Raw genomic sequence first — 12,282 nt, 5'->3', positions numbered from 1 at the left:
GCATTGTTGAAAGAAATTAAAGACCTGAATAAATAGAAAGACAATATCTGTTCATTAATTGGAAGATTTAATGTTGTTAAGACAGCAGTATCCCTAAAGTGAACCATAGACTTCAATACAGCCCTTATCAAAATTCCATTTGGCTTCTTTAAAGAAGTTGATAAGCTGATCCTAAAATTCATACGGAAATGCAAGGAATTCAGAATAGCCAAAACAATTTTGAAAAGAAAAACAAAGGTGAAGGACTCAAAATTCCCAATTTCAAAACTTACTACAAAGTTACAGAAATGAAAATAGTGTGGTACTGACCTAAAGATAGACACATCGATCAATGGAATAGAATTAAGATGCTGTTTGTGGGCAGTTGATTTTCAGCAAAGGTGCCAAGACCATTCAAGGAGACAAAAAATCTCTTCAACAAACAGTGCTGAGACAGATAAAATGAAACTGAACCCCTAACCTTATATTGTATACAAAATTTAACTCAACATGGACCAAAGATCCAAATATTACAGCTAAATTGTAAGACCCTTAGAAGAGAACAGAGGATAAATCTTTGTGACCTGGTACTGGGCAGTGGTTACATACATATAACGCTAAAGTCACAAGCAACGAAAGGAAATAAAACCTGAACATCATCAAAATGAAAAACATTTGTGCTTCAGAGGACACCATTGAGATAATAAAAAGACAATCTATAAATGAAAAATTTTTGCAAATCATGTATCTTATCATTCAGGGACTACTATCTAGAATATATATAAAGTACTATCATGACTCAATAATAAAAAGATAAGTAATCCAATTGAAAAATGAACAGAGGATAAATACATAGTTTCCAAAGGAGATATACAGATGGACAATAAGGACATGAGAAAATGATATATCATTAGCCATCAAGGAAATAAAAATGAAAGTCATAATGAAATACCACTCCCACTGATAGAATGACTATGATTAAAAAAAAAAAAAACCAGAAAACTGTTGTTAGAACCCTTCTACACTGCTGAAGGGACTGTGACAGTGTTGTAGACACTTTGGAAAACAGCATGGCAGTTCCTCAAGAAGTTAAATGTAGTTACCGTATGATTCAGTAATTCCACTCCTAGATATTTACCTAAGAGAAATTAAAAACTATGAAATCTACAAAGACAGAAAATACATTAGCGGTCATCAGAGTGCCAGGGAAGAGAAGAATGAATGGAAAGTAACTGCTTATAAATATTGGGTTTCTTTGGGGGAGTGATGGAAATGTTCTAGAATAAGATTGTGATGGCCTCACAACCTTTTTCTTTTTACTGTTTTTTATTGAGGTAATATTGGTTTATAACACTGTATATGATTCAGAGGTAAAAGTTCACACCTCCTGGGATGTAAGTTCCATACCATACCCACCCCCACGGTGCCCACAGTCCCCTACACAGTCCATTAGGCACCCTGCTCTCGGCCTCTGGTAACCTCAGCCCCACAGTCAGGTTTCTAGGGTTTGTTTTGGTTTCATTTTGTCTGAAATTTTGTTTTATTTCCTTGTATTTCACATGCAAGTGAAATACCATCCAGGACTTGGCTTTCTCTCTCTTTCCTATTTCATTTAGCATAATCCCTGCAACCTTTTGAATAAACATCACTAAACTGTATACTTTTAAAGGGTAAATTTTATGTTACGTAAATTATATCTCAATTTTTTTTAACAGAAAGCCACAATTCTTTTATTTTATTTTTTTTGATTTATTTATTTATTTATACAAGCACTGGGCACAGTCAGAAGCGCGGGAGGGTGAGAGAATTCACCAGAGCCAGAGTGGGGAGCAGAGCAGGCAGAGGGACCGAAGTACACTGCTGAGGGGAGCAGCGGGCGGCAAGAGAGGTCTGCGCGCCATGTGGGACCCTCCTCTGGAGGCCGGGGAGCAGCCGGGGATCGAACCGGCGCTGCAGAAGCTGTGGGCAGTGCTCAACCAGTGCTCAACTGCTGCACCACCGGGCAGGCCCCTATATCTCAATTTTTAATGAGAGAATATATATATGGCTCACATTTTTAAGGTCCATTTTTTAAATGACTGTATTTTTAGAGCAGTTTTAGGCTCACAGTAAAATTGAACAAAATTACAGAGCGTTCCTATAAACCCCCTTCCCCACACAAGCACAGCCTCCCCATTGTCAACATTTCAGCAACAGTGTGGTACTGATGTTACAACCGATGAACCACATTGACACCATTATTATCCACACCCATTGTTTAAGATAGCTCACTCTTGGTGTTGGACTTTCTGTGGGTTTTGGCAAATGTGTAATGATATATGTCCCCTATTATAATACCATAGTCTCCCTCCCCGCCCTCAAAATCTTTGTTCTCAACCTGTTCATACCCCCCCTTCTCCAACTCCTAGCAACCACTGATTTTTTTCTTTCTCCTTGGTTTTGTCCTTTCTCTGTGTCATATAGGTGGAATCATACATGACCTTCTCAGATGGGTTTCTTTCACTTTGTAACATGTACGCTTTCTCCATGTCCTCTCATGACTTCAGAGCTCTAGTTATTTTTGTTCATTTTGTTTTATTTTGTTTTTAGCACAAAATAACCTTCTGATGTCTGGATGTGCCAGTTTGTCCATTTGCCTACTGAAGGACATCTTGATTGCTTCCAAGTTTTTGTAACTATGAATAAAACTGCTGTAAACTTCCACGCACAGGTTTTGTGTGGACATACATTTGCAATTCATGGGAGTAAATACCAAGAGCCGTAACAGCCAGATCATATGGACAGTATGTTTAGTTTTGCAAGAAACTGCCAAGCTGTCTTCCAATATGGCCATTCCATTTCCACCAGCATGAACGTGAGTTCCTGCTGCTCCACATCTAACCACCATTTGCTGCTGTCAGTGTTGTGGATTTCTGCCCTCTGAGGTGTGTACGTAAGGGTATGGCGTTGTTTTAGCACCTTATATTTGTGTTGCTGGCTGAATCACAACAGGAACTGAAAGTCAGCGGGATGGGGGGCTATTTGGTCTGCATTACTCACGTGCGAGTTACTTAACTCCTGTTGTGGAGGGGAGGGAGTGACAAGAACCCCATCCACTTCTTGCCTCTGGGAAGGTTGAAGAACTAAACCTTCTTCAGACTGAGCATTGAATTCCTGGGACTCTCGAAACTTCCTCTGTCCCTGAACGCAGCTCTATGTAAGGTATTTCCTCAGCCCTTGAGGAAAGTGGCCCTTCAGAGCCATGGGAAGGCCCAAGCCCTTTCCCTGTGCTTGAGAGTCAGGAGACCTGGCTCTGGCCCAGCTCTGGCCCCAACTTGACATGAGGGGTTAGACAAGTGGTTAAGTTGTCTGTTCCAGTAGCCCTCCTATAATCCGACCTTTCTGGCCTCACAGGGGCAGAGTGAAGACTGCAGAGGAAAATATGAGGTAACTAGGCCCTAACTGACTTGAGGAAATGCCTTTCTCCTCAAAATGGCTCTGTGGTCCAAAAAAATCAGCTGGGATTGACTGAGTAAAAAAGTAAATAGGCCCGTCACCGCAGACCTTCTCAGGGCCTTGAATATGCTGACTGCTTTGTGACATGTCAGGTGTGGCTGTAGCAGGTATCACTTCCCAGACTTATCTGACCACAGAACCACTTGGTAGGAAAATTTATTAAAATTTCCTAGAATAAAGGTAATCTATGAAACACAGTTTGAGAATTGCTGTTTAAAATAAAGTGGGATAAACACAAAACATTTTTCAAAAGAACAATCGTAGGGACAATGACTGCAATATAAATTCCTGTCATTAACCTCCTATTCAGTTTCCTGTTCACCGGGCTGAGTGTTTCTTTAATTGCAGATCGGGAAGGACTAGTGGGTAGTGAAATCAACTTAGTGGGTCACAATCAGCTTTAAAACAAATTAATTTGGATAGAATAGAAAAGAACAGTGTGCAATGCAGGATTGTTTTCTGAAACACACAAGCATATGTGTGTGTGCTGGGTTGTGACAGAAAATGTATTTCTTACCGAAAATTTGAAAAACACTGCAACAGAGCTCCCTCTCCAGATTCAGGGGAAACTGTGCCGGGGTGGGGGTGAGGGGTTACCCACATCTCTAGCTTGAGGCTGTAGGGCAGTCTGGGGAGGCTTTGGGGACAGAGGCCTCTCCCAGCCGTGTGATTGCAGGACAGATTTTAGGATTAGCAGTGTCACCTTGCAGGACCCAGAGAACCACAGAGGCCCCCTTTGTTATTCCACGTGCTCCAGAAATGCAACTGATCTTTCAGTCCTTTTCAAACGCCTTAGTCTTCCCAACCAGAAAAGCGTTCCTGGGAAAACAGTCTGGTGGAGGCATGAGCATCTTGGTCCCACAAAGATGTTCAGAGCACAACGGAAACGCGAAAGTTACATTTTTATGTTTTGAAAGAGGTTTTATTCAAAGTTGGGGCAATTATGTCCTCATATATTACAAGTGTTGTGGATTTTTTAGTGTAAATGGTATTCCTTTATGACTTTCTTATTTGTTTATTTTCTTACATCGTTGTTCATTTTTGAACAGTATTTGGTTTCTCCCCTCAGAGTCGTCCTGGGGTTCTCCCATCACCACCTCTCCCCTGTCCCTGTGCCCTTCCCTCCCCTGTCAAAAGATTCATTTTGACTTTGTCTCTTGGGTTGTTGGAAGTTTTCTTTTTTAAAAAAAAAAATATTTATTTATGCATACAAGAGCTGGGGTGCAGGCCAGAGATGGGGGGAGGTGAGAGGATTCACCAGAGACAAAGTGGGGCGCAGAACAGGCAGATCTAGTGAAATACACTCCTGAGGGGAGCAGCGGGCAAGACAGGAGAGGTCTGCTGTGCCATGTGTGTAGTTCCCTGGCTGGGGATTGAACTCATGCTGCAGTGGCTGGTGATAGCTTGATAGCAGTGTGTCTTTAACCCCTGTGCCACCAGAAAGGCCCTTGGAATTTTTCTTTTTTAAAATCGTGTGCCTTGGCCCAAGTCTCCTCCTCACTCAGGCTGTGACGGCGAGTGTGTCCAAGCCCAGGTAGAGCTCTCCTTCCCCCTGGAGGACCCACCCTCTGAGCTTCTTCTTCTCTCCAGGCGTGTTTTGTCCAAGTCTCGGCTCAGCTGCCGGCCGGTTGTATGACTTCGGGCAGATGACCTGTTCCTTCTGTCTGTTTCCTCATCTCTCCAATGGGGGGTAATAAAATCTGCCTCACAGGCAAGTTGTGGGGATAAAATGAGACAGTCTCCCTCAGACTTTTGTCACTGTCCTGACACACGGTAAAGAGCTCAATTAAGAGCTGTTTCGGTCACCCCTCCTCCTCCTGCCTCCTGGAGTCAAACTCATCTGTTTACTTGAAACTTGAGGCCATGTGGGTCTCTGTCTTTCAAGGGACCTTTCAAGGTTTGTAAAGAAGCTGAAGTATTCAGAAGCAGGTCCCTGATCCTCCAGAGGTCTCTGCTCAGCTCTCCTTCCCCTCGTCCCTGGGTGGAGAGAATGTCCAGTGTTTGGAAGGACTCGGGTTCTTCTGTGCCTCGGGGCCTCCTGCAGGTGACCTCCACCTGCCTTCCTGAGGGTCTGCCAGGACACGCTCCCTGCTCTAGCACTGAAAGTCCAGTGTCCCGGAACCTCCTCCATCCTGGGTAGCCTGGGTCAGTCACTTACCCTACTTCCCAGGTTGCCCTCAGCACCCCATATCCATGGAGGCTCTCTCGTGGATCAATACACATACACACACATACACACATGCACACACGCACACACACAGCTCTCCTTCCCCCTGGGCCCTGCAGCCCCTGATTTCCAATGCCCGGAGTTCAATGACATTTCTCCTTTGATTCCTTCAACTTCTCACCTGGACTTGAGACCAGGAGGCATGTCTTGCCCTATCCCTCGCCCCTCAGCAGCTCCCAGAGCTTAGAACAGAGACTCAGAGTGAGGAAGAAGGCTCTGACTGAGCGTCGGGAGCCTGCTCTGCAGCAGGCTGCAGCCCAGAAGATATTCCAGGGACTCCATCTTCCTTTCCTCACTATCTGGCCACGAGGAGCCCTGCCATCCCCCCGGGTTCTAATTAACCAAGAGACCTCCTCTTGCCCAACGCCGCCAGCGGGCAGATGAAGTGACCGACTTTGGTCAGAGTCTTGGTGAATGGCTAGCTCGCCAGGAACACGCTGGGCCTTTATTAAAGCACCAGTGCCTGGGCTCTGCCCCAGATGGACTCAGCCAGAATCTTTGTGGGTGGGGCCCCTGATTCGGCTTTTGAACATATCATTGAGCTGTAAACAAATTTAAGAAACTGTGATCTAGTTGTAGCACTTCCTTCAGCTGCCCCGTTCCCAGATGCCCCCTGGCTCATAGTCCACCAGAGGGACAAAGGTAGCCCCAGTTATTTCAGGACAAGGGGACAGGTGTGTGGAGGTGCCCAAAGGACAGTCACTCAGAAAGAATGGAGAAGCTGGACCTGATATTTTCCCTAGTCTTGGGGTAGACACCAGAACCCAGGACAGAGCTTCTGAGCAGCCTGGCCAACAGCCCCGGGCCTGGGCTTCTCTCCTCAAGTACATGCCCCCCTTGGAAGCATAAAGCCAAATCTTTGTTTTAAGTTAAAATAATTAATCCTCAGGTATCCCTGGTGGCACAAGGGGTTAAGCACTGTATTTATTATAAAGCAACCCGCAGCCTCTGCAGCATGAGTTCGATCCCCGGCCGGCCAGAGAGCTGACCCACATGGCGAAGCAGACCTCTCCTGACTCGCCCGCTGCTCCCCTCAGCAGTGTATTTCAGTCAGTCTGCCTGTTCTGTTCCTGTAGGGTAAGGAAAAATGTCATGCTTTTCTGCCCTCCCACCATCAGGACAGATGATGGATCCCTTGCGGTCCTGAATGCATGCCTGATGGCGGGCACCTAGAGTAGGGTGTGGGCATAGGTAGATGGGATTCACCTGGGCTGAGACAATGCTTTTTAAAGGCAGCATCACGGGGGTGGCAGCAGAAGCCAAGAGCCAACAGAAGCTGAGAGAGAAGCAGAGAAGGCCGGAGAGCCCAGAAAGAGTGAAGACTTGCTGGGGGCTGGGAGGCCTGCCAACCTCCCGGCCCCCCAGCACCCCTGCCTGCTGTGTACCTGGTAATCCCAATAAAAGACCTGCAAAAAACCACTGAGGACTCTGACTCCTCCTTTACCCGGTCTGCTGGATCAGAAAACCTGCTCAGTGGTCAGTCCTGCCCTTACAGTTCCCCTCTCTGTCTCTGGTGAATCCTCTCACCCTCCCTCCCCCACATCTCTGGCCTATACCCAGCTCTTGTATGCATAAATAAATAAATCTATAAAATAATTAATCCTCAAGTATTATTGACCTGGGACTGTACCCCAAAAGAGGACATCAGAATGACCCCCAAGGAGCTGAAATTGAGTAGACAATTGCGTATGCAGTGCGAGTGTAGGCATAAAATAATGGTTAATAGTGTAGACTTTGGGGTCAAACACCCAAGTTTGAAGCTTGGTTTTACCAGTTTAAACCATTGAAGCAATTTACACTCCCTTAGGCTCTGTTTTCTCTTCTGTAAAATGGGGTAATGGTGCTACTTGCCTGGGTGGGCTGTTCTAGGATTAAGTGAATCTCTAGGATTAATGTAAAGCACCTAGAACAGCCTTTGGCTTGTGGCAAATATTGTGATCATTAGCTTTTTTGACAAAATGATAGGTTTTGGTACCTCTTCAGAAGTCAGTGATCCAAAAGGTGGTTAAGAAATGTGGATGTTCCTTGGGGCCTACAGGCAGCATGTGGGGTGGTTAGGAGTGTGGGGTCACCATCGATGAGAGCAGAAGGCTCTGCCAGTGAATGTGGGACTAGGGGCAAGTAACCTCGCTGAGCTGAGCTCATTAACTCATCTGTAAAATGGGAGGAAACGTGTGCTTATTTCAGGAGATTTTTCATGAGGATTAGCTGACAGGCTGCGTGTAGACATAGCATCTGGCACCCCAGAAGCTCAGCACCGCAAGCACCCCGGAAGGTTCAGCCACCACCCCCATCATTATGGTGCTTCAGGGGTTCTTAAGAGAGGACCTCTACAATAGCTCTGCTACCTGTTCCCCAGAAACCATGTTTGATCCCACCAAAGCAGATGGGGAAAATAGTCCATGGAGAAAATACCTCCTTCCCTCTGTCCAGGATTTTGGATAAGGTGTCAATGTAACTTCTCCTCTTCAAGGCCGAATTGCAAAGCCGGTTTGGGTGAGGAACACCCATAACCTGCCCCCCTCAGAGCTGGAAGTAAAAGGCCATTTCCCTCTGTCTTGCAAATGTGGCCTCCCCTGCTTCCCCTGGCTCCCAGGGCGCCTCCCAGCTCCACATATCACTGGTGCATCAGAGCGGCTTTGAAGACTGCTCAGGTGCCCTGGAGCCGTCAGAAGGTGCCAGAAAGTCTGACACATTGGTTTAGGAAGGACCTGCCTAAAAATAGAATCCCCAAACCTCAGGCCACACACAAGTTGGGAACCCAGAGAGGGCCCAGGGACCAGCTTCCTCTCCACACAGGACTCTCCAAGGCCAGACTTCTGGGGCTTGCTAAGCACTTGCCAAAAATAGACTCAGGGCCTCCCCGGAGATTCGCCTGCGGTTTTGGGGGCAAGGCCTGAGGGGCAGGATGTTGAGGAGCATGTTGGGAGATTTCTATGATCAGGCAAGTTATAGCACCTGTTGAATACCATGGAGTATGGGTGGGGGTGGGGGGCTCACATCACCTCACCAGGGTGGGGGAGGAGACTGAATGCTTAAGAGTGTAGACTCTAGAGTCAGGCGTGAGCAGGAACCTCAGCTTTCACACTTGCTAACCAGCTACTTTATTCACTGAACTCGCTTTCTCATTTATGATGTAGAGACACTAATTAATTGTGGGCATCTCCTTCCCAGGTGGTCAGGAGCTTTGCTTAAATCAGTGTAGACAAATGTGCTTAGCATAATGCTTAACGCTGCCCTCAAAAACTGGCAGCTGTGAGAATAATAGCAACGACAAGAAGGAAGTCTGTCTTTCTCGTGTTCTGGACATCTGCCTCCTGGGATGTACACCCAGGGTGCACGTTCTGCCCTCTGAACCCCCACTTTTAAAACCTTATCTAAGATAACCTTTCAGGTATCTGATAACAGATGCCACGCCCCATTTTTTTTCCTTTTCAGTTTGGTTGAGGAATGATTAAACAATCAGTAAAACATATATATTTAGGTGTACAGCATGATGTTTGGACATGCGTGTACATGATGAGATGCTACCACATCCACACTCATTCACATATCTACCCCCTCGCATAGTGTCAGTGTGCATGTACATATGCAATGAGAATACAGGACATCTACCCTCTTAGCAAACATCAGGCATACGATGCAGCAGCATCAACTCCAGTGCACGTGCTGTACATCAGGTCTCAAGAACTTATTCATCTTATAACTAAAACTTTATTTCCTTTGGCCAGCATCTCCCATCCCCCTCAACTGTCAGAGCCTGTTAGTCACCATTCTACTCTCTGCTACTCTAAGTTTGGCCTTTTAAAAAATTCTACATATAAGTGAGATTGTGCAACATTTCTCGTGAGCCTGGTTGACTTCAGTTTGTGTCATGTCATCCTTGTTGTTGCAAATGGCAGGATTCCCTTCTTTTTTAAGGCTGGATAATATTCCACTGTGCACAAGCACATAGTACGCATTTACTTTATCCACTCATCGGTCCACAACACTTAGATTGTTTCCGTATTTTGGCCACACCCTATTTAATTTCCCCCATGCCCATAGGCCTTTTCTGCCCCTTGAATGTGAGAATCCTCAAGGCTGGGTGGCAACCTCCACATTAACTTGAGAATGAGGTAGAGATCACCCTTCAGACCTTCTATGGTACCAAAAATCCTCAGCACTTCACGTCTTTACTCCTAGTAAGATCCTATAAAAATATCTGTGATCTAAAGGAGGGGACAGGTGGCATAGTGGCAGCTAATGGCCCATCAGAGCAAGGTAGATTTAGATTGGGTGGGAGGAGAACAAGGTGCTAAGGGCAAGTGCCAGGCCTGGGTTCTGTCTGGGATCAGCAGTGCAGGGTGTGCAACTGCCGTAAAGCCAAGGAGCCTGGACCCCAAGTGTCTGCCCCACCCGCCATCCACACCCTTCCCCCTGCCTGTGCCCCACAATCTCTGGAGTAGCCATTTCCTCTTCTCCCAGGAGGGAGAGGAGCCCCTGAAAACCTCCCTTTGACAGATGATCATGGGATGGAGGACCTTGTGGATTTTTGGCAACTCGGATAAGAACCTGGTATTTTCCCCTTGGCGTGTGGTTGGGAGCTCAGGCTGGAGCCAGACAGCCTCAGTGCTAATCTTGCCTCCACCATTTAACCTTCTAAGCCTCAGTTTGTTCATCTGTAAAAGGGGATAATAACTAGTATCCACCTCACCCAGTTACTTTGAGAAATAAATAAGATAGCCCATATCAAAATATCTAGCCAGCCTTTGCTACTGTTACTAATGAAGCCAAAACTACTCTCCAGCTAGCTATGTAGGGAAGGGAACCCATGGGGCGCTCTGGCTTTGCTGCCTAGACTTTGGCCAGCCCATCGCCTGTTTCCACAGCCAGGAGTGCCTGTTCATCCATTGATAGAGACAAATAATTCTGGACCAAGGATTGGGGATCTGTCACTAATGTCCCCAATGCTGAGCAACTGCTTGTATGAGATAGCTGAAGTTGAAGATGACACTTGGAGACACCTGTTCCTGGAGCTGCCCTTGAACCTGTGAGCAGGGGCTGTGTTCCTCCTGGCTGCTGTTTCAGGAAGGGGAAGATCAGTCTCCACATCCTTTTCTTGTGGTGGGACACCTGGGGCCTGTGTCCTGGCCTGTGCCTGGAGCAGGGGTGGGTATGGCTTTGCAGCAGAAGAGGTTTTCTGGGGACCCTGAAGCCTGAGGGTGTGAGGGGGTGGGACCTTTTCCTAATAGCCTGAAGCCAGGGATCTGACACCACTGGGGGGTGATTTCCTAATGTTTGTTTTTGAGCTCTGGGAGATTAAACATGATGCACAGTCTGCTAGGGCTTCCAGAGAGGATCTCTGCTTTTCTGCCCTCCTGCCAGCCCATTTATTGTGTCGCTGCTGTAGGCGGTTGGGGCCTCCAGTGGCCAAAAATTTTTTTTTTAACTACTAACAAAGAAGACTTCCACTATCCCACACTGCATGGAAGATCAGTAAACTTTTTAACAGAGCTGCAAGATCAGGAGTGAAAATGAAACAAAGGGAAAGCCTCATCCTTTTTCTTGGTAGGTTTGCTGCAAGTTGCTGAAATGTCCCGGCTTTGGGGTATGCATGCTCACCTCCCACCCAAGTCTAAGGTCAAGTTAACGTGACTCTGTCAGGGAGGTCAGGGGGCAGTAGGGGATGTCGTGTCTTTTGATGACTATTTTTTGAAAGGCAGCCGGCCCTTCTGGAGGCTCTTCCTTTTCTTGTGGGTCCAGAGAGTCCCTGTTTGAGGTCATGGTGTGTTCCTCCAGGCGCTCATCTGGGAAGGACCTCAGCATCACTCGGGGAGCCCAGACCTGCTTTCACAGATGAGGAGCCTGAGGGGAAATGACTCATCCAAGATCACAGCCAAATGAACATTAGGGAGAACTCAGACCTCAGGTGTCAGCTGGACAGAACTGTGTCCAAGTCACTGCTCTATGATGCTGGATATGACGACTGATTTTTCTGAGATATGCGTTCATCCATATGACATAACATCTCCTTTCACAGGGTTGTTGTGAGGAGGAAATTACTGTTTGTGATGTGCCTGGCCCTTGGCAGGTCATCAACTAATAGCCTGCAAGCCCCGCCCTCCCCTCCCCCTACACAAAGCAATCACTCCCTTCTCTGCCCTTGTTCCCACATACTTGTATAGTCTCTCGGGGCATTTTTTTCATTATTTTGTAAAAATTTATTTGTCTCTCTTTTAGCTGTGAGCACCTTGCAAGAGCTACCGGCCCCTCTTCCTTAGCATTCTGGACTCTAGTAACCTTCCTCTATAAAAGTGTGAAAATGACCCAAATAGCTTCAAGGAGGCAGATGGGATGTTGAGGGCTGGGTTAGGATTTGCACTTAAAATAAATTGAATTCTTTTAGTTCAAGGTTTCTCGAAGTATAGTGTAAGAAAACATGCAGCAGCATCACTGACAAACTTGTTGACAAATAGTTCAGAGTCTGAATCAGAATCATGGCTGAGGCTCTGGAATCTGCATATTTATTAAGCATCCAAAATACACCTCAGGTTAAAGTTTGAGAGCAGATGACTTATACCTCAGAATGTGAAATTTGG

This window comes from Talpa europaea (assembly GCF_964194135.1).
Source record: "Talpa europaea genome assembly, chromosome: 10".
NCBI lineage: Eukaryota > Metazoa > Chordata > Mammalia > Eulipotyphla > Talpidae > Talpa > Talpa europaea.
Note: the sequence above shows the minus strand (reverse complement) of the source record.